The sequence below is a fragment of the Carlito syrichta genome, unplaced genomic scaffold (assembly GCF_000164805.1).
Source record: "Carlito syrichta isolate Samal-C Ts95f unplaced genomic scaffold, Tarsius_syrichta-2.0.1 Scaffold301901, whole genome shotgun sequence".
In the NCBI taxonomy this organism is placed as follows: Eukaryota; Metazoa; Chordata; class Mammalia; order Primates; family Tarsiidae; genus Carlito; species Carlito syrichta.
Window position 1 is genome coordinate 128,424 of NW_007245997.1, and position 17,727 is coordinate 146,150.

At 34.8% G+C, this 17,727-nt stretch overlaps 1 pseudogene; it reads left to right on the plus strand.

Moving 5' to 3' along the window:
- The first annotated feature begins 243 nt into the window (after window positions 1–243).
- Window positions 244–998, plus strand: LOC103257921 (annotated as a pseudogene).
- Window positions 999–17,727: the final 16,729 nt, after the last annotated feature.

Genomic DNA, 17,727 nt, shown 5'->3' on the forward strand with positions numbered 1-17,727 from the left:
AGTATTCCACTATGGTAATAAAAGGCATATTTTGCTTATGTTGTTCTCTTTTTTCTCCATCAACTAAGTATCTTTTAACTTTTTTCTTTAAATGTAAGAATTATATAAAATAATGCTGAGATAAATGGGATAAATCATTATAAACTAGTGTCATTGAAAAGATTAAGCTGGAGGTGAAAAAAGCAAAATATTTTAGCATTTAACACTAGTCCCAGCAGCCACTGGGTCCACCAAGTGGGAAGGATGCTAGACCCACAAAAGAATGGTATGATTGACCTACCCAACTATGAGCAAGTGGAAGATGACACTTTTCCTTCTTTCCCACCTCCAGCCTCATAAGAGAGAGAAGAAGAAGATACGGATGAAGAGTCAGGGAGGGCCACACCTGTTCCTGAACGTCCAAAGAGAACAGTTAAAAGGAATATCCCTAGTCTGAAAGCTCAGAGAAGAATTTCTGAGAGAGAGTTTACAGGCTTGTGGCATCTGTTTGATAAGGCAAAGTTCAAAGGTAAAGGTATGAGGCTGAAGACTTGAAGACGCTAATCAGTCACATGGAGCACTGGGCACATGTTCCCTAAACCGCAATTTGAAGATTTTATTGACAAAGTTGAATACCTGGAAAATAAAAAGGAAGTTCAGGTTTGTTTAAAACAAATTTGACTTGATCTTTCTATTTTACATGAAGATTTTGTTAGCAATAATGACAAAGTAGGTACAATAAAAAACAGCGGCTATGATGAAACTGCTGCCGAATTAGATCCCTTTTTGACACTCACCAGAAAGTGAGAAGTTTACTTCTGAGTCACGTTCAAGCTTAACAGAAGAGCAATGACAATGAATTAAGAGAAATAGACAGTTGGCCTTGAAAGGAAGGTAGGTAGGCTGCTGAGTAGTAGTCAGTCCCTAGGAAATGACATATTAAGGAACACATATCCAGGGCACCTGCAGTTGGAGAGGTTATTTCTGGTGAGAATAAAGGGAGGAGTCAAATGGAGTAGAGAGAGAGATACGCCAGACAATCCACATAGTGATGCTCCTACTAATATTTTAAGTGAAGAGGAGTTAAAATTAGAGGAAGCACAACTGGATCGGTCTTTGTAAAATGTGCAATAGTAACTTTATGTTTCAGACAGAAATGTTCCTGACATTGTCTAGGTTCCACTATGAGAAAGGTCTTGTGTTGAGTCACTTTGGGCAGTTATTTGTTTAGCTATAGCATCCCCTTCTCACTTCTAAAACTGCTTTAAAATTTGCTGTTTTAAAAACACTGAGGGTTTGGAAGCCAGATATCCAGGTTTGCTGAAACTATATTTTAAAAGAATTGCAAGTTGGTTCACTCCCTAGCCTACAAGTTTGGGGTCATTGTGTGTTTGTCTTCTTTGAGTGAGAATATTTAGTTTGTAAAACTTTTGCAGATTCCTGTTCAAAATTTAGTATTTATTGTAATGCTTGTCACTTAACTTTGGTTGTTGATTCTCTTAAGTGTTTTGTATATAGATATGACTTCATAAGATTATGAGTAGTTAATAAGCAGTTTCTGCTGCTAGTGTGCCATTGAATGTCTTGTTTTCACTAAGCTGAGTGATGTTTTAAGAAGTAAATCTCACTGGGTGTGGTGGCTCAAGCCTGTAATCCCAGCACTTTGGGAGGTTGAAGTGGGAGGATCACTTGAAGCTGGGAGTTCGAGACCAGACTGAGAAACAAAATGAAACCCCCATCTCTACAAAAAAAAAATAGCAAAATTAGCCAGGCATGGTGGCACATGCCTGTAGTCCCAGCTACTTGGGAGGCTGAGGCAGGAGGATCCCTTGAGCCCAGGAACTCAAGGCTGGAATGAGTCCTGATTGTGTTACTGTGCTCCAGCCTGGGCAATAAAGTGGAACCCGTCTGGGGAAAAAAAAAAAGTGTGAATGACTATTGAATATTAATGTACATTTTTAAAAAGAAAAATAAAAATTATTTCACCAACTATAGAAAATCTAGTCCCAATACATTTACTGAGATATAAGCAATATGAGAATTTAGTACTATTTTTCATCCTCTGAACACATATCTTTATCCCTCAACCACACAGTGCCCTGTTCAAAGTCCCATAGTACTAAAATATTTATCTTCTCATCCCTATCATAATCAAAATCTCCATCCTTGAATGCTTTGTAGTATTCATCTTGGTAAAATGTCTTACACCTGATTTAAATAATTTGAGTCTAGACATTCCAGAAAATATTTCCTTTTATTTTATTAATTTATTGTCTTTTCTATTTGGGGGGAAGTTATTTAAAACAATTACTCAACATATAAGGATCATAAGGAGAAAATCATTTTTTGAGTGAGGAAAAAGCACCTTCTATACTCTGGACCATACAACCACTCTTTCATCAGAAACCTCCATAATCCTTAAACCAATATTTCCTGGAGTGAACTGTGTTACACGGTTGGAACTATCAAACAGGGACATTAAAGCAATTGTGACTAATATGAATGATAATTAAGTTCATGAGCTCATCCTAGAAAAAGTGCTACATATCTCATCGCTAAATATCACTACAGTCATCTTTGAAGTACTCCACTTGGGAAGCTATGCACTTATGCCAGCACCTAGTGCACTCGTCAAAGCAATTTTGGAACTCTTTTTCTGGAATGACCATCAAAGCTGTCATACTAAGAATGTTGGAGTTTGAATTAGTGCAACAAGCAAACATTAAATTTCTTGTTAAACTTAGCAAGAATGGAAGTGAAATTAGGGACATGCTAGTCCAAGTTTCTGGGGATAATGTCATGAAGAAAACGGCAGTGTACACATTGATTAAACATTTTTCTGAGGAATAGAAAACGTCACTGATGAAGAGAGGCCAGGACAAGCAGAACTGACTAAAACATTGCAAAAGTTCATTAAATACTATGTCAAAATTGTTGGCTGACTGTGAGAAGCATAGCAGACCAAATAAACATTGACAGAGAAACAGGAAAATCTTAACTGAAAATCTTGGCCTGAAAAAAGTGTGTGCAAAAGTGCTCCTGAAGGAGCTCCTGCAGCACGACAATGCACCAGCTCACACAACATTATCTGTGAGGGAGCATTTAGACAGTAAACAAATAACTGTATTGGAATACCCTTCCTACTCACCTGATCTGGCCCCCAGTTACCTTTTTATTCACCTAAAGATAAAGGAAATATTGAAAAGAAGACATTTTGGTGACATTCAAGACATCAAGGTTAATACAGCAATAGCTCTGATGTCCATTCCAGAAAAAGAGTTCCAAAATTGCTTTGACAGGTGCACTAGGCACTGATATCAGTGCCTAGCTTCCCAAAGGGAGTACTTCAAAGGTGACCATGGTGAAATTCAGGAAGGAGGTATGTAGCACTTTTTCTAGGATGACTTCATGAACTTAATTGTTAGCTGCCATATATGAAAGATCTGGAAAAATGAAAAAAAATAGTTAAATATATGGAGAATTTTAATTAAGAATATGAACTTATTTCAAAAACAGTCAAATAAAAAATAAAATCACAGTATCAGAGATGAATTTTTGTGGAATTAGCAAATTAAAGACACCTACAAAGGAATCATTGCCCTAGAACACAGATAATAGAAATGACCTAACAACCAAAAAAGAAAAAAAAAAAGGAGCACCCACAAGCTGTGAAGCAATGCCAGGCAGTCTATTATATATGCAATAAGTCGCAAAAGGAAAAAAAGAGAAATAATTAGACAAATAAAATACTTGAGGGGATAATGACAAATAATTTTCTAAAATTAGTGAACTAAATCAAATCACAGATCTAAGTTTGATGAACTTAAAAAAAAACTTTATTTTAAAAACCTGGATGAATCATAACTCAACTGCTAAAAGAAAAAGACAAAAGAAAATTCTTGAAAATAGTAAAGACATAAAAGTTATTTGAAAATGAAAAAGATAGAAATGACATAAATTCTTTGTTCAAAAGTATGCAAACTCAAACATAAAAGAGGGTTTTAAGTAATTAAAGAAAATAATCCTACCAGCTCAGAATTCTTTTCATAGACAAAACATTATTTAAAAATGATAATTAAGTGAAAGACTTTCTCAGCAGAAGTTCAAAGATCTCATTGCTATTTGAACTCTGCTATCAGAAATACTAAATTAGAAGCTATGCTTTCCAGGCAAAAGGAATGTGGATCTACACAATGGAATTAAGATTGCCAGATGGCAAAAATAAGAGTAGATGTAAAAGTCTTTTTTTTCCTTCAAATTTCAATTGTTTTTAAAATGTGACTCTTGCCAGGAGCAATGGCTCAAGCCTGTAATCTCAGCACTTTGGGAGGCAAAGGCAAGAGGATTGCCTAAGTCCAAGGGTTCGAGACCAGTCTGGGCAGCATGGCAAGACCTTATCTCTACAATAAATTTTTTAAAATAGCTGGGTGTGGTGGCACATGCCTGTAGTTCCAGCTACTTGGAAGGCTGAGGTGGAAGGATTGCCTGAGCCCAGCAGGTCGAGGCTGCAGTGACCATAAGCATGCCACTGCACTCCAGCCTGGATGGCAGAGTGAGAAGCTTACTCAAAAAAAAAAAAAAAAAGTGACTCTCTGAAGAGTAACTATGTATTGCAGGGTCTATAAGATATGCATTAATAAATTATATGGCAATAGTAGCCCAAAGGGTAAGAATGAGAATATAAATGCATACAGTCAAAAAGTTAATATACTATATGTGAAGTGGCATAATATTGTTTGAAAGTAGACTGTAATAAATTGAGATGTTTATTATAAAACCTTGAGAAACAACTAGAGAAGTAATTAAAAGTCATGTAAGTAATAAACCAACAGCATGAATAAAATGTAATTATAAAATTACTCACATAATATTTTTGTAGTTCTTAAGTATGATGATTGGGTATTCATACATATGTGAAGTATGCCACCATCAAACCTTGTAGTACAACATTGTCACATTACCCATCTGACAATTTAAAAAAAAAAAACTACTCACTATAAAAGAAGACACAAAAGGGGGGAAAAACAAGGCACAGGTGGGGGCAAAAGAAACAATTCACCTATTTAATTTAAATTCACCTATTTCAATAATGCATTAAGAGTAAATGGTCTAAGCCAGGCTCGGTGGCTCAGCCTGTAATCCCGTGCCTTTGGGAGGATGAGGTGAGTGGATTGCCTGAGCCCGCGGGTTCGAGACCCGCCTGGGCAGCGAGACCTCATCTCTACAATAAATCAAAAAATCAGCCGGGCGTGGTAGCGCATGCCTGTAATTCCGGCTACTTGGAAGGCTGAGGTGGAAGGATCGCCGGAGCCCAGCAGGTCGAGGTTGCGGTGGCCGGGAGCGTCCACTGCACTACAGTCTGGCGACAGAGTGAGACTCCAACTCAAAAAAAAAAGAGTAAATGATCTAAAAAGCCAAATGAGAAGCATAGATTGTCAGATTGAATAAGAAAGCGTATTCAACCATAAGAAAAAACTTATAAAGGGAAAAAACTTTTCTTATAAAAAAATAAATAAGTCAAAGTATGAGACAGAAGAGTCTTTATATATAAATATGATTGTAAATATGAATATATAATGCTAATCAAATAGAGATTGGTTCTATTAATGTCATATTAAGTAATCTTTGAACAGAAATATTACCAAGGGTAAAGAATGGCATTACCTAATGGTAAAGAAATCAACTCATCAATGAAATTAATGGCAAATATGTGTACGCATAACAAGAGAATTCCAATGAAAAGCAAAAACTGATGGAACTGAAAAGAGAAATAGATAAATCTACAATTCTAGTTGGAGAATTAAACAGTCCTCTCTTGGTAATTTGAAGAATACATAGAAATAAGAAACTTTAAACAACACTATCAGTTACCTTGACCTAGTTGAGATTTATAAAATGTAGCCTCCATCCAAGAACAGCAGGAAATATGTTATTCTGAAGTATTCATGAAACATACAACCCAAATGGAAAATATGCTGAGCCATAAAACAAATCTCATTCAATTAGGAGAAGAGTGAAATAATATCTTCTTTCACTAAGTGGAATTAAATCCATAGCAGAAGCGGTTTTATTTGGGAACCTGTCTACTCTCCTGGAAGCTGGGAAGCCCTTTGACCAGAAATGTATGGCTATCAGGCATACAGACACCAATGAATATGAACTAGAGTTTATTACATGGTAAATAGCAAAAGTATTCTTCAAGAGAAAGACTCAGGTTCCTACTGAAGTAAAACAACAGTGAGGAGAATGAATGACTCTGGATTTTATTGGATTGGAAATGAACACAGGCAGGGTTTGCGTGACTTGAACTTCCCTGTCAATACCAAAGGAGGAATTTTCTGGGTTTTCTTATCTGTTTTCCCAGATGCGGAGCAAAATGGAAAGAGAGTAAGGTAAGGCTGTCAGTGACTGAACATCAAAACAAGAATCAGACTTCTTATTATAGAAAAATATCTAGGTAATTCTTATATATTTGGAAATTGAAAAACATGTTTCCATATAGTTCATGGTGTAGCTAAACTTGTGTTATAATTTACTTGAGAAGACAGAGAATGAGGTGAGTCTCAAAGTGAGCTGTCTTAATCAAACATTCAGAGCAAGTTACTGTATGTAGTCTAGAATCAATAAATCAGAATATATATAGTGTGTATTATAATACATATAATTGTATATAGCTATACATGCATATGTCACTATACATACACACATAATATAACTACATGTACACATATACATATGCATATAATTAAGAAACATAGAGATTGCCACCAGAATATATAGCTGAGAGAGTTACAAATGATTTCATTTGACTAGTGGAACTGAGCATGTTAAAATTTTTAAATTTACTTTCATATTCTATATATATGCTTTTTAAATCTGATAAGCTAAAAACAAAACAAAATTCAAATCAAATAAGAAGCAAACAAACTTTCATTCCTTGCTCTACTCTTCACTGGGGGACCTTAAGAAATTCATTTTAATTGTTTGAGTCACATGTCCTTGTCTTAGTAAGGATGGGATTGAATTGATTAACAATTCTCAAAGCGTGTCCCAGGATCACTACTGTTACAACAAAAAGGGTTCTGATGTCAAGCTTGGGAAGTTTAAGTTGAATTAAGCAGTTTTTGGTTTTGGTTTTGTTTTAACTTAGGATGTCTGCAGGTCACCCAAGCAATTTGAACTGTGAATCTCTAAGAGAAGATTGTAAACTAGCATAATCCTAAATAAAGACCATCAGAAGCCACTCTGAGTCAAACCAGGAACATCTGATGTAAGTAATGGAATTCTTCTCAGAAAGTGACATTGGATTTGCTACAATATACAAATGCATATAATTGTATATAGCTATACATGCATATGTCACTATACATACACACACAATATAACTATATATACATATATATGCATATAATTAAGAAACATAGAGACTGCCACCAGAATACACAGCTGAGAGAATTACAAGTGATTTCATTTGGCTAGTGGAACTGTGGACATGTGACTCAAACAATAAACTAGCACAATCCTAAATAAAGACCATCAGAAGCCCCTGTGAGTTAAACCAGGAACATCTGATGTAAGTAATGGAATTCAAGGTCCCAAAGACTCTTCTACATAGCTTGACCAGAGTGGCTGTGGGTTGAAAACATGAGTTGCATATGAGGTAAACATCCATTGTGGCGAGAGGAAAATGTCAGTAAGACAACTACAGAATGTGACCTTTAAAAATGATCTGTTGGCCGGGCTCGGTGGCTCAGCCTGTAATCCCACGCTTTGGGAGGCCAAGGTGAGTGGATTGCCCAAGGCCGCGGGTTCGAGATCCGCCTGGGCAACTTGGCGAGACCTCATCTCTACAATAAATCAAAAATCAGGGGGTGTGGTGGCGCATGCCTGTAGTTCCAGCTACTTGGAAGGCTGAGGCAGAATGATTGCAGGAGCCCAGCAGGTTGAGGCTGCGGTGGCTGGGAGCGGCCACTGCACTCCAGTCTGGGCAACAGAGTGAGACTCCAAATAAAAAATAAAAAATAAAAAAAAATGATCTGTCTCTGATTCACTCTCTAAGCTATTTGCAAAATGCATAGCTGAAATATGTATACTATGACTAGGGGTTTTCTCATTCATAGTCTGTCTTAGATCTGCTGCATAATGTCTTCTATTAATTTTGATAAATATCAGCAAATCATTTCTTCAAATATAACATTTGTCTGATGTTTCTCTCCCCCCCGTGCAAGTCCAACCACAAAGATAAAATTTGTGTACCTTATTGTTTATATGTGATCTCTTTTGTATATTTTTTCTTCTGACATGTTTCAGTTCATGAATTTGTTCCACATTTTCATTTTATCTCTTCTTAAGTAGTTTTCTATTATAAATATGTTTTTAAAATTCGTTTACAGTTTTCTCTAAGCATTCATCATTTATTTCCTAAACTAGGAGATAAACTGAGTTTTTATTTATTTGTTTGTTAGGTTTTTTGTTTGTCTGTTTTTATTTCAATGACTTTAGGGAGTACAAATAATTTTTGGCCTGGGCTTTACGTGTTACTCACAACCTCTACTTGTGAACATTGTAGCCAATAGGTGATTTTTCGTCACTTCACCACCTTCACTTCTGAGTCTCTAGTGTCCTTTATGACATTCTCTATGTCTTTGCAGACCCTTAGTTTAGTTCCCACTTATAAGTGAGAACAAGTAGTGTTTAGTTTTCTGTTTCTGAGTTAGTTCATTTAAGATGATGTTCTCCAATTCCATCCAAATTACTGCAAAAGACATTATTTAATTCTTTTTGATAGCTGAATAGTATTTCATAATGTATATATATATATATCACATTTTTATTATCCACTAATCAATTCATGGGTACTTAGGTTGATTTCACATCTTGGCAATTGTGAATTGTGCTGTGAAGAACATGTGAACACAAGTGTCTTTTTTATATAACGACATCTGATCCTTTGTGTAGATACTTAGTAGTGGGATTGTTGGGTCAAATGGTAGATCTACTTTTAGTTCTTTGAGAAATTTCCATTCTAATTTCCATAGAGGTTGTACTAATTTACACTCCCACCAAAAGCGTGTGTTTCCTTTTCTCCATGTCCACACCAGCATCTGTTTTTTGTGGGTTTTTTTCTAATAACAGTCATTCTAACTGATATAAGGAGGTATCTTGTGGTTTTGATTTTCATTTCACTAATGATTAGTGATGTTGAATATTTTTTCATGTTTATTGGCCATTGCTATTTCCTATTTTGGGAGATTTCTGTTCATATCATTTTTCTACTTTTTAATGGAGTTGTTTGCTCTTGCTGATTTGAGTTCTTTGTAGATTCTGGATGTTAGTCCTTTGTAGATTCTGGATGTTAGTTCAGATACATAGTTTGCAAATATCTTCTCCCATTCTGTAGGATGTCTATTTGCTCTGCTGATTATTTCTTTTGTTGTGCAGAAGCTTCTTACATAACTAAGTCCCACTTATTTATTTTTTGTTTTAGTTGCATTTGCTTTTGAGGTTTTAGCCATAAGTTCTTTGCCTAAGCCAATGTCTTAGGTTTTTTTCTAGAATTTTTATGATTTGGGGTCTGACATTTAGGACTTTAATACACTTTAAGTTTATTTTTGTATATGAAGAGAGACAAGGATCATTTTTCTGCATATAGCTATTGAATTTTCCCAGCACCATTTGTTGAATAGCATATCTTTTTCTCAATGTATGCTTTTGTCTGCTTTGTCAAAGATCACTTAGTTGTGGGTATTTCAGTTTATTTCTGAATTCTCAGAGATTCTGTTCTATTGGTCTGTGTGTCTTCTCTTTCACCAGTACCATGCTATTTTGGTTACTACAGCCTTGTAGTATAATTTGAAATCAGGTAATGTGATGTCTTTGGCTTTTTTCTTTTTGCTTAGAATTTCTATGGCATTCTGGCTCTTTTTTGGTTCCATATGAATTTGAGAAATGTATTTTTCTTTCTAATTCTTTGACAAATGACATCGGTAGTTTGATAGGGAATGCACTGAATCTGTGAATTACTTCGGGCAATATGGTTGTTTGAACAATGCTGATTATTCCAATCCATGAACATGGGTTGTTTTTCTATGTCTGCTACAATATCTTTCATCAGAGTTTTGTAACTCTCCTTGTAGAGATCTTTTACCTAAGTTAAATATATTCCTAGGTATTTCAGTTTTCTGGCTACTATTATAAATGGAATTAAGTTCTTGATTTGATTCTGAGTTTGGTTGCTATTGGTGTATAGCAGTGCTACTGATTTGTGTATGTTGATGTTTTAACCTAAAACTTTACTGAATTCATCCATCAAGTCCAGGAGTCTTTTGGAGGAGTCTTCAGGGTTCTCTGGGCATAAAATCACATCATCAGCACACAGACATAGTTTGATTTCTTCTTTTACAATTTGGATTGTATGTATGCATGTATGTATGTATGTATGTATTATTTATTTTCATGCCTGATGACTCTGGCTAGGATTTACTATGCTATGCTGAGTAGGAGTGGTGAAAGTAAGCATTCTTGCCTCATTCCAGTTCTGAGGGGGAATGCATTCTACTTCTCTCTGTTCAAGATGACATTGGCTATAGGTTTGTCACACCTTTTTTTTCATTTAGAAGAATGTTCCCTTCATGCCTTTTCTGCTGATGGTTTTTATCCTGAAGGGATGCTGGATTGTATCAAGCACTTTTTTCTGTATTTGTTTAAATGACAATATGATTTTTGTTTTTAATTCTGCTTATATAGTGGATTATGTGTATTGACTTACACACGTTGAACCACCCTTGCATTTCTGGGATAAAACCTATTTGGTCGTGGTGTATTTTTTTTCTTTTATGCACTGTTGAATTTAGTTTGCTAACATTTTGCTGAGGATTTTCATCTTGAAAATCTATGTTCATAAGGGATATTAGTCTGTAGTTTTCTTTTTTTCATCATGTCCTGTCCTGGTTTTGATATCAGAATGATACTGACCTCATAGAATGAGTTGGAAAGGATTCTTTCCTCTTCGATCTTGTGAAATCACTTCTGTAAAATTTATAGCAGTTCTTCTTTAAGGGTCTGGCAGATTCAGGTGTGAGTCTGTCAGGTCCTGGATTTCTTTTTGTTGGGAGACTTCTAATTACTGTCTCAATCTCATGATTGTTATTGGTCTCTTCAGGGTTTCTATTTCTTCCTGATTTAAGGTTAGGGGGTTGTATGTTTCCAAGATTTATCCATTTCTTCTAGATTGTCTAGTTTGTTTCAGAGAGGTGTTCATAATAGTCTTGGATGACAGGACCTGGATCCAAGCCCTATTACACTAGCTATGTGAGACTGTCAAAAGCAAAACTCAGCCTATTTGTCAACTGCCCCAGGATTACCAATGACCCAGGGTGAATGTAACCCAAATGCCAGGATTTGTCAATCTTGATTTCCTTCTTTCTTTGAATCCTGGACTGTAATTCTTCTTACATTCTGAGGCCTTTTTTAATGGAAGGTTTTTGTTTTTATTGCTGAATCCTATTATTTTTAATTTTTAATTTTAAATAGGCGGGGTACAATTCAGGGTTAGATATACAAATGTTCATTATGCAGTTATCATTATGCAGTTATCATTATGCAGTGGTATCCTCTCCGCCCCATCCTCCAGCAGTTTTCTACTACTGCTAATCCCGCCCCCACCCTCCCCTGGCAGTTCCCGACTACTGCCATTCCCGTTATTATAGTATTACAATAGTTGTTCAAGATCCACTTATGAGTGAGAACATGTCATACTCAGTTCTTTGTTTTTGTGACAGATCACTCAGTATTATAGCCTCTAAGTCTATCCAAGTTGCTGTGAAGTTCATAATTTTGTCCTTATTTTTGGCTGTGTCATATTCCATCTTGTATATGTACCACACTTTTTTTTATCCAGTCCTCTTTTGACAGGCAGAAGAGTTGTTTCCATGTTTTTGCTATTGTGAACAATGCTGCAATAAACATACATGTGCAGGTATCTTTTCCATAGAGTGATTTGAGTTCCTCTGGATGTATTCCCGGTAGAGGAATCACCGGGTCTTATAGGAGGTTGATTTTTAGATCTTTGAGGAATCACCATACTGTTTTCCACAGAGACTGCACTAGTTTACACTTCCATCAACAATGTAGAAGTGCTCCCTTTTTGCCGCATCCTCTCCAGCATCTGTTGTTTCTTAAGTTATTGATGATGGCCACCCTGACTGGAGTTAGGTGGTATCTCAGCTTCGTTTTAATTTGCATTTCTTTGATGACTAGTGAGGCTGAGCATATTTTCATGCATCTGTTGGCTGTTCGTATGTCTTCTTTTGAGAAGTGTCTTGAATTCTACTATTCAAGTTGTCCTAAGCAGAGGATTGTCTAAGTTAGCTAGTGTTTTGTTATGTATAAATATTAAAAATACTGTAATGCTAATATTAAAAATAATATTTGTAATATTATTACTTTAAAACAGTATCAATATTTACTATTACTACTACTGTGCTTCATGCATTAGCACTAATCATCTTACTGACCGGACTACCTTCCTTACTGACTTTCAAGATTTCCTGGCTCTGTTATTACCTTGCACAAACCTACCTCTACACTGCTACCAGTATAGTATTCTAAAGTGAAAATTCAATACCACTTTCAAATTTTAAATTATTTAGTAACTTCGCTGCATGCAGATAATATTATGTAGAAATAATAAGGAAGATATGTACTTTAGAATAAAACAAACCTCATTTCAATTCCTTCCTCCAATAATACTTGCATTTGAGCCAGTAACTTAAGTTCTCAGGTCCAGTTGTTTAATCTCTATAATGAACATGATGTTAACACCTAACATAAAAAGTTATTTTGTAGATTAAACAAGAAGAAAAGTACTTACTCTAGAAAGTATAAGGTTTATAACACTATAGCATTGCAAGAGTTCCATCTAAATTAGAAGTTTTCTTATATCTGGACTACCTCTGACTGCACAAACTTTTTGTAATTTCTCTTCTCTTCATTTTTTTTCACATATTATTTCATCCTTTAATTTGGATTGAAGCCAGAGGAAAAACAGAAATAACATTTTTTCCATCATCCATAGTAGAGGGCCAAATATGATTTTTTTTTCTATTTTAAACAAGTTATTTAGAGGCTCCCTACCCATGACCACTTTTTTATATTACACTAAGGAATCAGGCCATGAAAAATATAATAATAACTGAAATATGCATGATTTCTTTTTTTATTTGAAGGCATCTCCCATATTGGTAAGTGGGAATAAAAAATTAAATATAAGCTGTTCTTCAACAAAGTAGTGGCTGCAATAACACCGAACAGGAATTCAAGTTCAGATCAAGAAAAAAACTTCTGAGGCAAATATCAAGGAAGAAACATATTTCATTTTAACAAGAGGAAAAACTGAAGTAGGATGCAAATTGTATACAATAAAGACACAAATTAGCTGGATTTAAGTGAAATGTAACTACCTTAAAAAGGAATCAAATTGCTCTCTAAGTTCTGACCATTTTTTATCATTCTAGAGAAAAATAAAATATGATTTCCAAACTGGCAGAAAGGGCAAGTCTCCTTCTCAAAACAGAACAATGGAGACAATCAGATGGCTGCCAATTGTATACTATTTAATTAAATTGTATTATAATGCATAAATTTTGTATCAAATGTGATATTTGCAACAAAAAAGGAAATATTAAAACTATATCTAAAACAATGTTGTATATTTGAAAAAATTTATTAAATGTGCCACTTCCTCAAGTGTCTGCATGATTAGCATCATTTTAACTCTTTCTTTAGTTTTCAGATTTAAATTGCCCCTTTGTCATCTGATTCTTCAAATCAACCTTCTTAATCCCTTTAGAATCAAGGCACATTTGGCAACCAAATAAGAGACTAAAATATAAAAGGTACATAAAGATATAAATGTGATCTTTAAACTTAATTCCACCATATTTAAGTTGATAAAGTAGTTGATGATTTTTAAATTGGCAATATAACCTAAACATCTTAAGCAAAATCTTCTAGAAAATTGCTAGTACAAACCCATTGGATAGCCTAGAGAGAGAATTTAGTCCTATGATGCTGTGAGTACCATACACTGAGTGAGATGGATATGCACTTACTTGACTAATGAGTTCACCTTCAAACTCTGAATACTTAAATTGAAATAAATCACCAGGCAACTATATCAGCAGCCGCAGAAAAGAAGCAAAAAAATTATAATAAATTTCAAACCAAAGAAATATTACACACTACCAAAATTCTCATTTTATCATATCTAAGATGCCACCAGTTATAAGACACAGTGTTATCTGTTGTATCACCAACAATTTTTTAAAACACTGGCAACTTACATTTTACTATTGATTCTAAGATACATTCTGATTTCAGAAATGTTAAACATAAAAAAAAGTATCTTTGAAAATTAAAATGTGTTCTTTATTTATTGGCTTTCACTTTTGTCTGTCATAACAAGGAGAAGTCTCAGCTTTAACCCTAGAATATCTGATATCTTCAAAATCCAGTGAAATAGGAACTGACGTTATACACACAGACACACAATCCCAGAGTGACTTGGTCGGACAGCAGAGTTGTAGGCACTGGAGATGCAGCAGTTAAAAAAACAGAAAACAAGAAATTCTTTGACCTTTAAAAGTGTGTGTGTGTGTGTGTGTGTGTGTGTGTGTATGTGTGTGTGTGCGCATGTGTGTGTGGCTGTGTGTGTCCTACTTAATTCTGCCAGTGAATTTTCTTCTTCTTGGTGCTCCTATGGCAATTTTAACTCTTATAAATTGTGTTGAATACTCACCTCACTTGAGAACATTTTTCCTATTGTCTTTTCTTCTGCCCACTTCACATTCCACAGAGCATATTTTCTGATCAACATCTGAAAGAACTGAACTACTAATCCACCCAGAAAGATTAAAAAATCACAAAAACAGGTTTGAAAACTACTAACCATGCATTTTCCTATAAAAATCAGAACAAAGGAATTATCTCTACTGTTTTATTAAGTTATAGTAATAGCACACATCACGATTTAGACGCCATCGCTCCACTAATTGCAGCCACCAAGTGTGCTTTCGCAAAAATATATTTACTGAACAACCACTATTTTCAGACACATCTCCTTTGGCGCTATCAGAAAAGACAAAATACCCTGTTAAAATCTGTAAAGTCTCTCTTTGACTGCAGTAATTGTCTTTCTGCAAAGCATTTCTGAAGGACAAATTGTACATATTGTTCTTAGCAGTACCTAAGACATAGTTACTTTCAGTAGTCAGTGGCAGCTTTAGGATTAATAAATAAGAAAGACTTACAGTGACTGCCTGGCTTTTGTATTGGGTAGAGTGTGTGAATTTTTATTGAATCTCATCTCCCTAGCCCTTTATGTAAGAATGAAAAGTTATTAGTTTTACCTCAAAGAATTAGAAATGTGTGATGTAACTGATGGAGATCATTATACAGGGCAGTAAAGAATAGCCCAACTTCACCTTGGAACTCACCACTATCTAGACTGATAATGGTATCAAAAATACAATCAAAACCATCATCACAGATGTAGCAAAGCAAAATTCATTTCTGTAAAACACGTGTAGTACAACGTACTCATGTGAAGAAGTACTCACAGATTTGTAGCCACATATTTTCCGTGGGGAAGAAGCATTCTTCAAGAAAAATGTTCTCTCACAAATCTAAAAACCCAGCTTATAAATATAAGAATTTATTTCCAAAACTTCAGTCTTCCTATTCATTTATACCTTAAAAGGCCTTTTGAGCACTTTTTTTCTTTATTTACTTTTAATTTAAAATTAATCAATCATATAGGTCTGTAGGGCAACACAAAAGCAATTTGAGCATGAATAACAGCATTATGGACACATATGTTATTACTAGCTGATATTAATAATAGTAAATTTTATATCACATTGATTTTTTTCACCTCTACACAGCAGAAACAGCATCATAGATCATGACTCTATTGTTGCTGCTAGGTACAACCCTTGCAGAGTGGGGAAAAAAACACAAACACACTGCATGTGGGAGATTGTATGGTAGAAGTTTTGCATATATTAAATATAATACAGAGCTCTTGGGTCTCCTCGATTACATCTTGCTGGAAGGAAAAATGACAGTGTTTATTCCAACTACTTATATTGGTGATGTTAAAAAATCAGGTAACACAATGATGATGATTTTTCAATTTCCTTTATTGTAGTTACCACAGTGGGATATTAACAATAGTCCTAGATATTTCCATGTTTTCACACTGCCGAGCACAGGAACCAAATGTTTGGGTAAAATAAATTATAATAAAGCCATACTCTGTTATTCTTAAAACTATAAAGATGATTGATCTCTGTTTCCTGGTTTTACAAATCAATTTACTTGAAATTTTTCATAGGTAATCCAAAGAAATCCAATCCATACATTCCTTCATAGGTAAAGTTCCTATCTGACCAATTTTTTTTTTTTTTACATTAGAAAGTATAGTTTATTTAGAAAGTAAATTAGAGAGAGAGAGAAACAGGTGATTCACCTCCCCAAGGTAGGGGAGGGGGGAAAAGCTTAAGAAAACATGGCCAGGCCATAACTCAAAAGCACATGGCCACACCATAGCTTAGCAAGACACTAGCCACAATGGCCTGGCAATGGTGGCGATATTTTGGCAATGGCCAACTAAACTCTTTTAGGATTTTTTAGCAGGTATGTAGATGTGTTCATTAATTGATTTTGTCTGAAATATTGAAAATTCGTCAATTTATATATACAATTTATATATATTTGCTTCAAATCAGAAAAAGCAAAATGTCCTATTTAGTATTTGAAAATTGATTCTATCTGTAACGTTTGACCCACTAAAGAAATTTCATTGTTCGGTTTTGTTAGTTCTCATTTTTGCCTTTCACATCTCTTTTGTCCTTCATTGGTTCCACACTATGTGTGATTTTCCTTTGCCTTCATGTTTGCCACTCATCCCACTGTCAAGATTATTGGAAGCATCAGTTCTGCTTCTTACTACAGAAAATGCCCATTTTAATCTTGTTACTGAGTTTTCACAATGTAATTATTTAAATATTTTTAAATTTTAAAATTATTCATATTCATGGTATTATATACAAGTGAAGAGTATGATATGTGAACTCTCCTCTTTTTTCTCTGAAATCTAAATTTTGTTCACCAATGGTAAAAAGGTTAACATTATCCATAATATAATGTTTTCGATGCTTATATAACATGAATGTCTGTTAGTGAGCATGTACCAATGTATTTAAAATTTATATTCATAGACTTGGGTTTGCAAAAAAGTGATTTTCTCCATTTTTTTCTATTCCTACACTAAATTTAGTGTAGAACAAAAATCCAGCAGTACATTTAATGCTGAAAACTGGAAAAACTTCCATTTGAGTGTGGGACAAGGAAAAATATTTCTTTATTATAAGTTTAATTATTAGATATTTATAAACTTTTGAGGATGCTCCAATTTTTTTTTTAGTACAATAAGGTTTCAAGGAATATTATTTTAAGTATGTCATTTGGAAATATGTGAATATGGTTTCTCCTCACATTTATATGAGGTCTTTTGTTCCAAAATATTGTTTCTGCCGGGCTCGGTGGCTCAGCCTGTAATCCCGCGCCTTTGGGAGGCTGAGGTGAGTGGATTGCCCGAGTCCACGGGTTCGAGACCCACCTGGGCAGACGAGACCTCATCTCTACAATAAAACCAAAAAATTAGCCGGGCGTGGTAGCACGCACCTG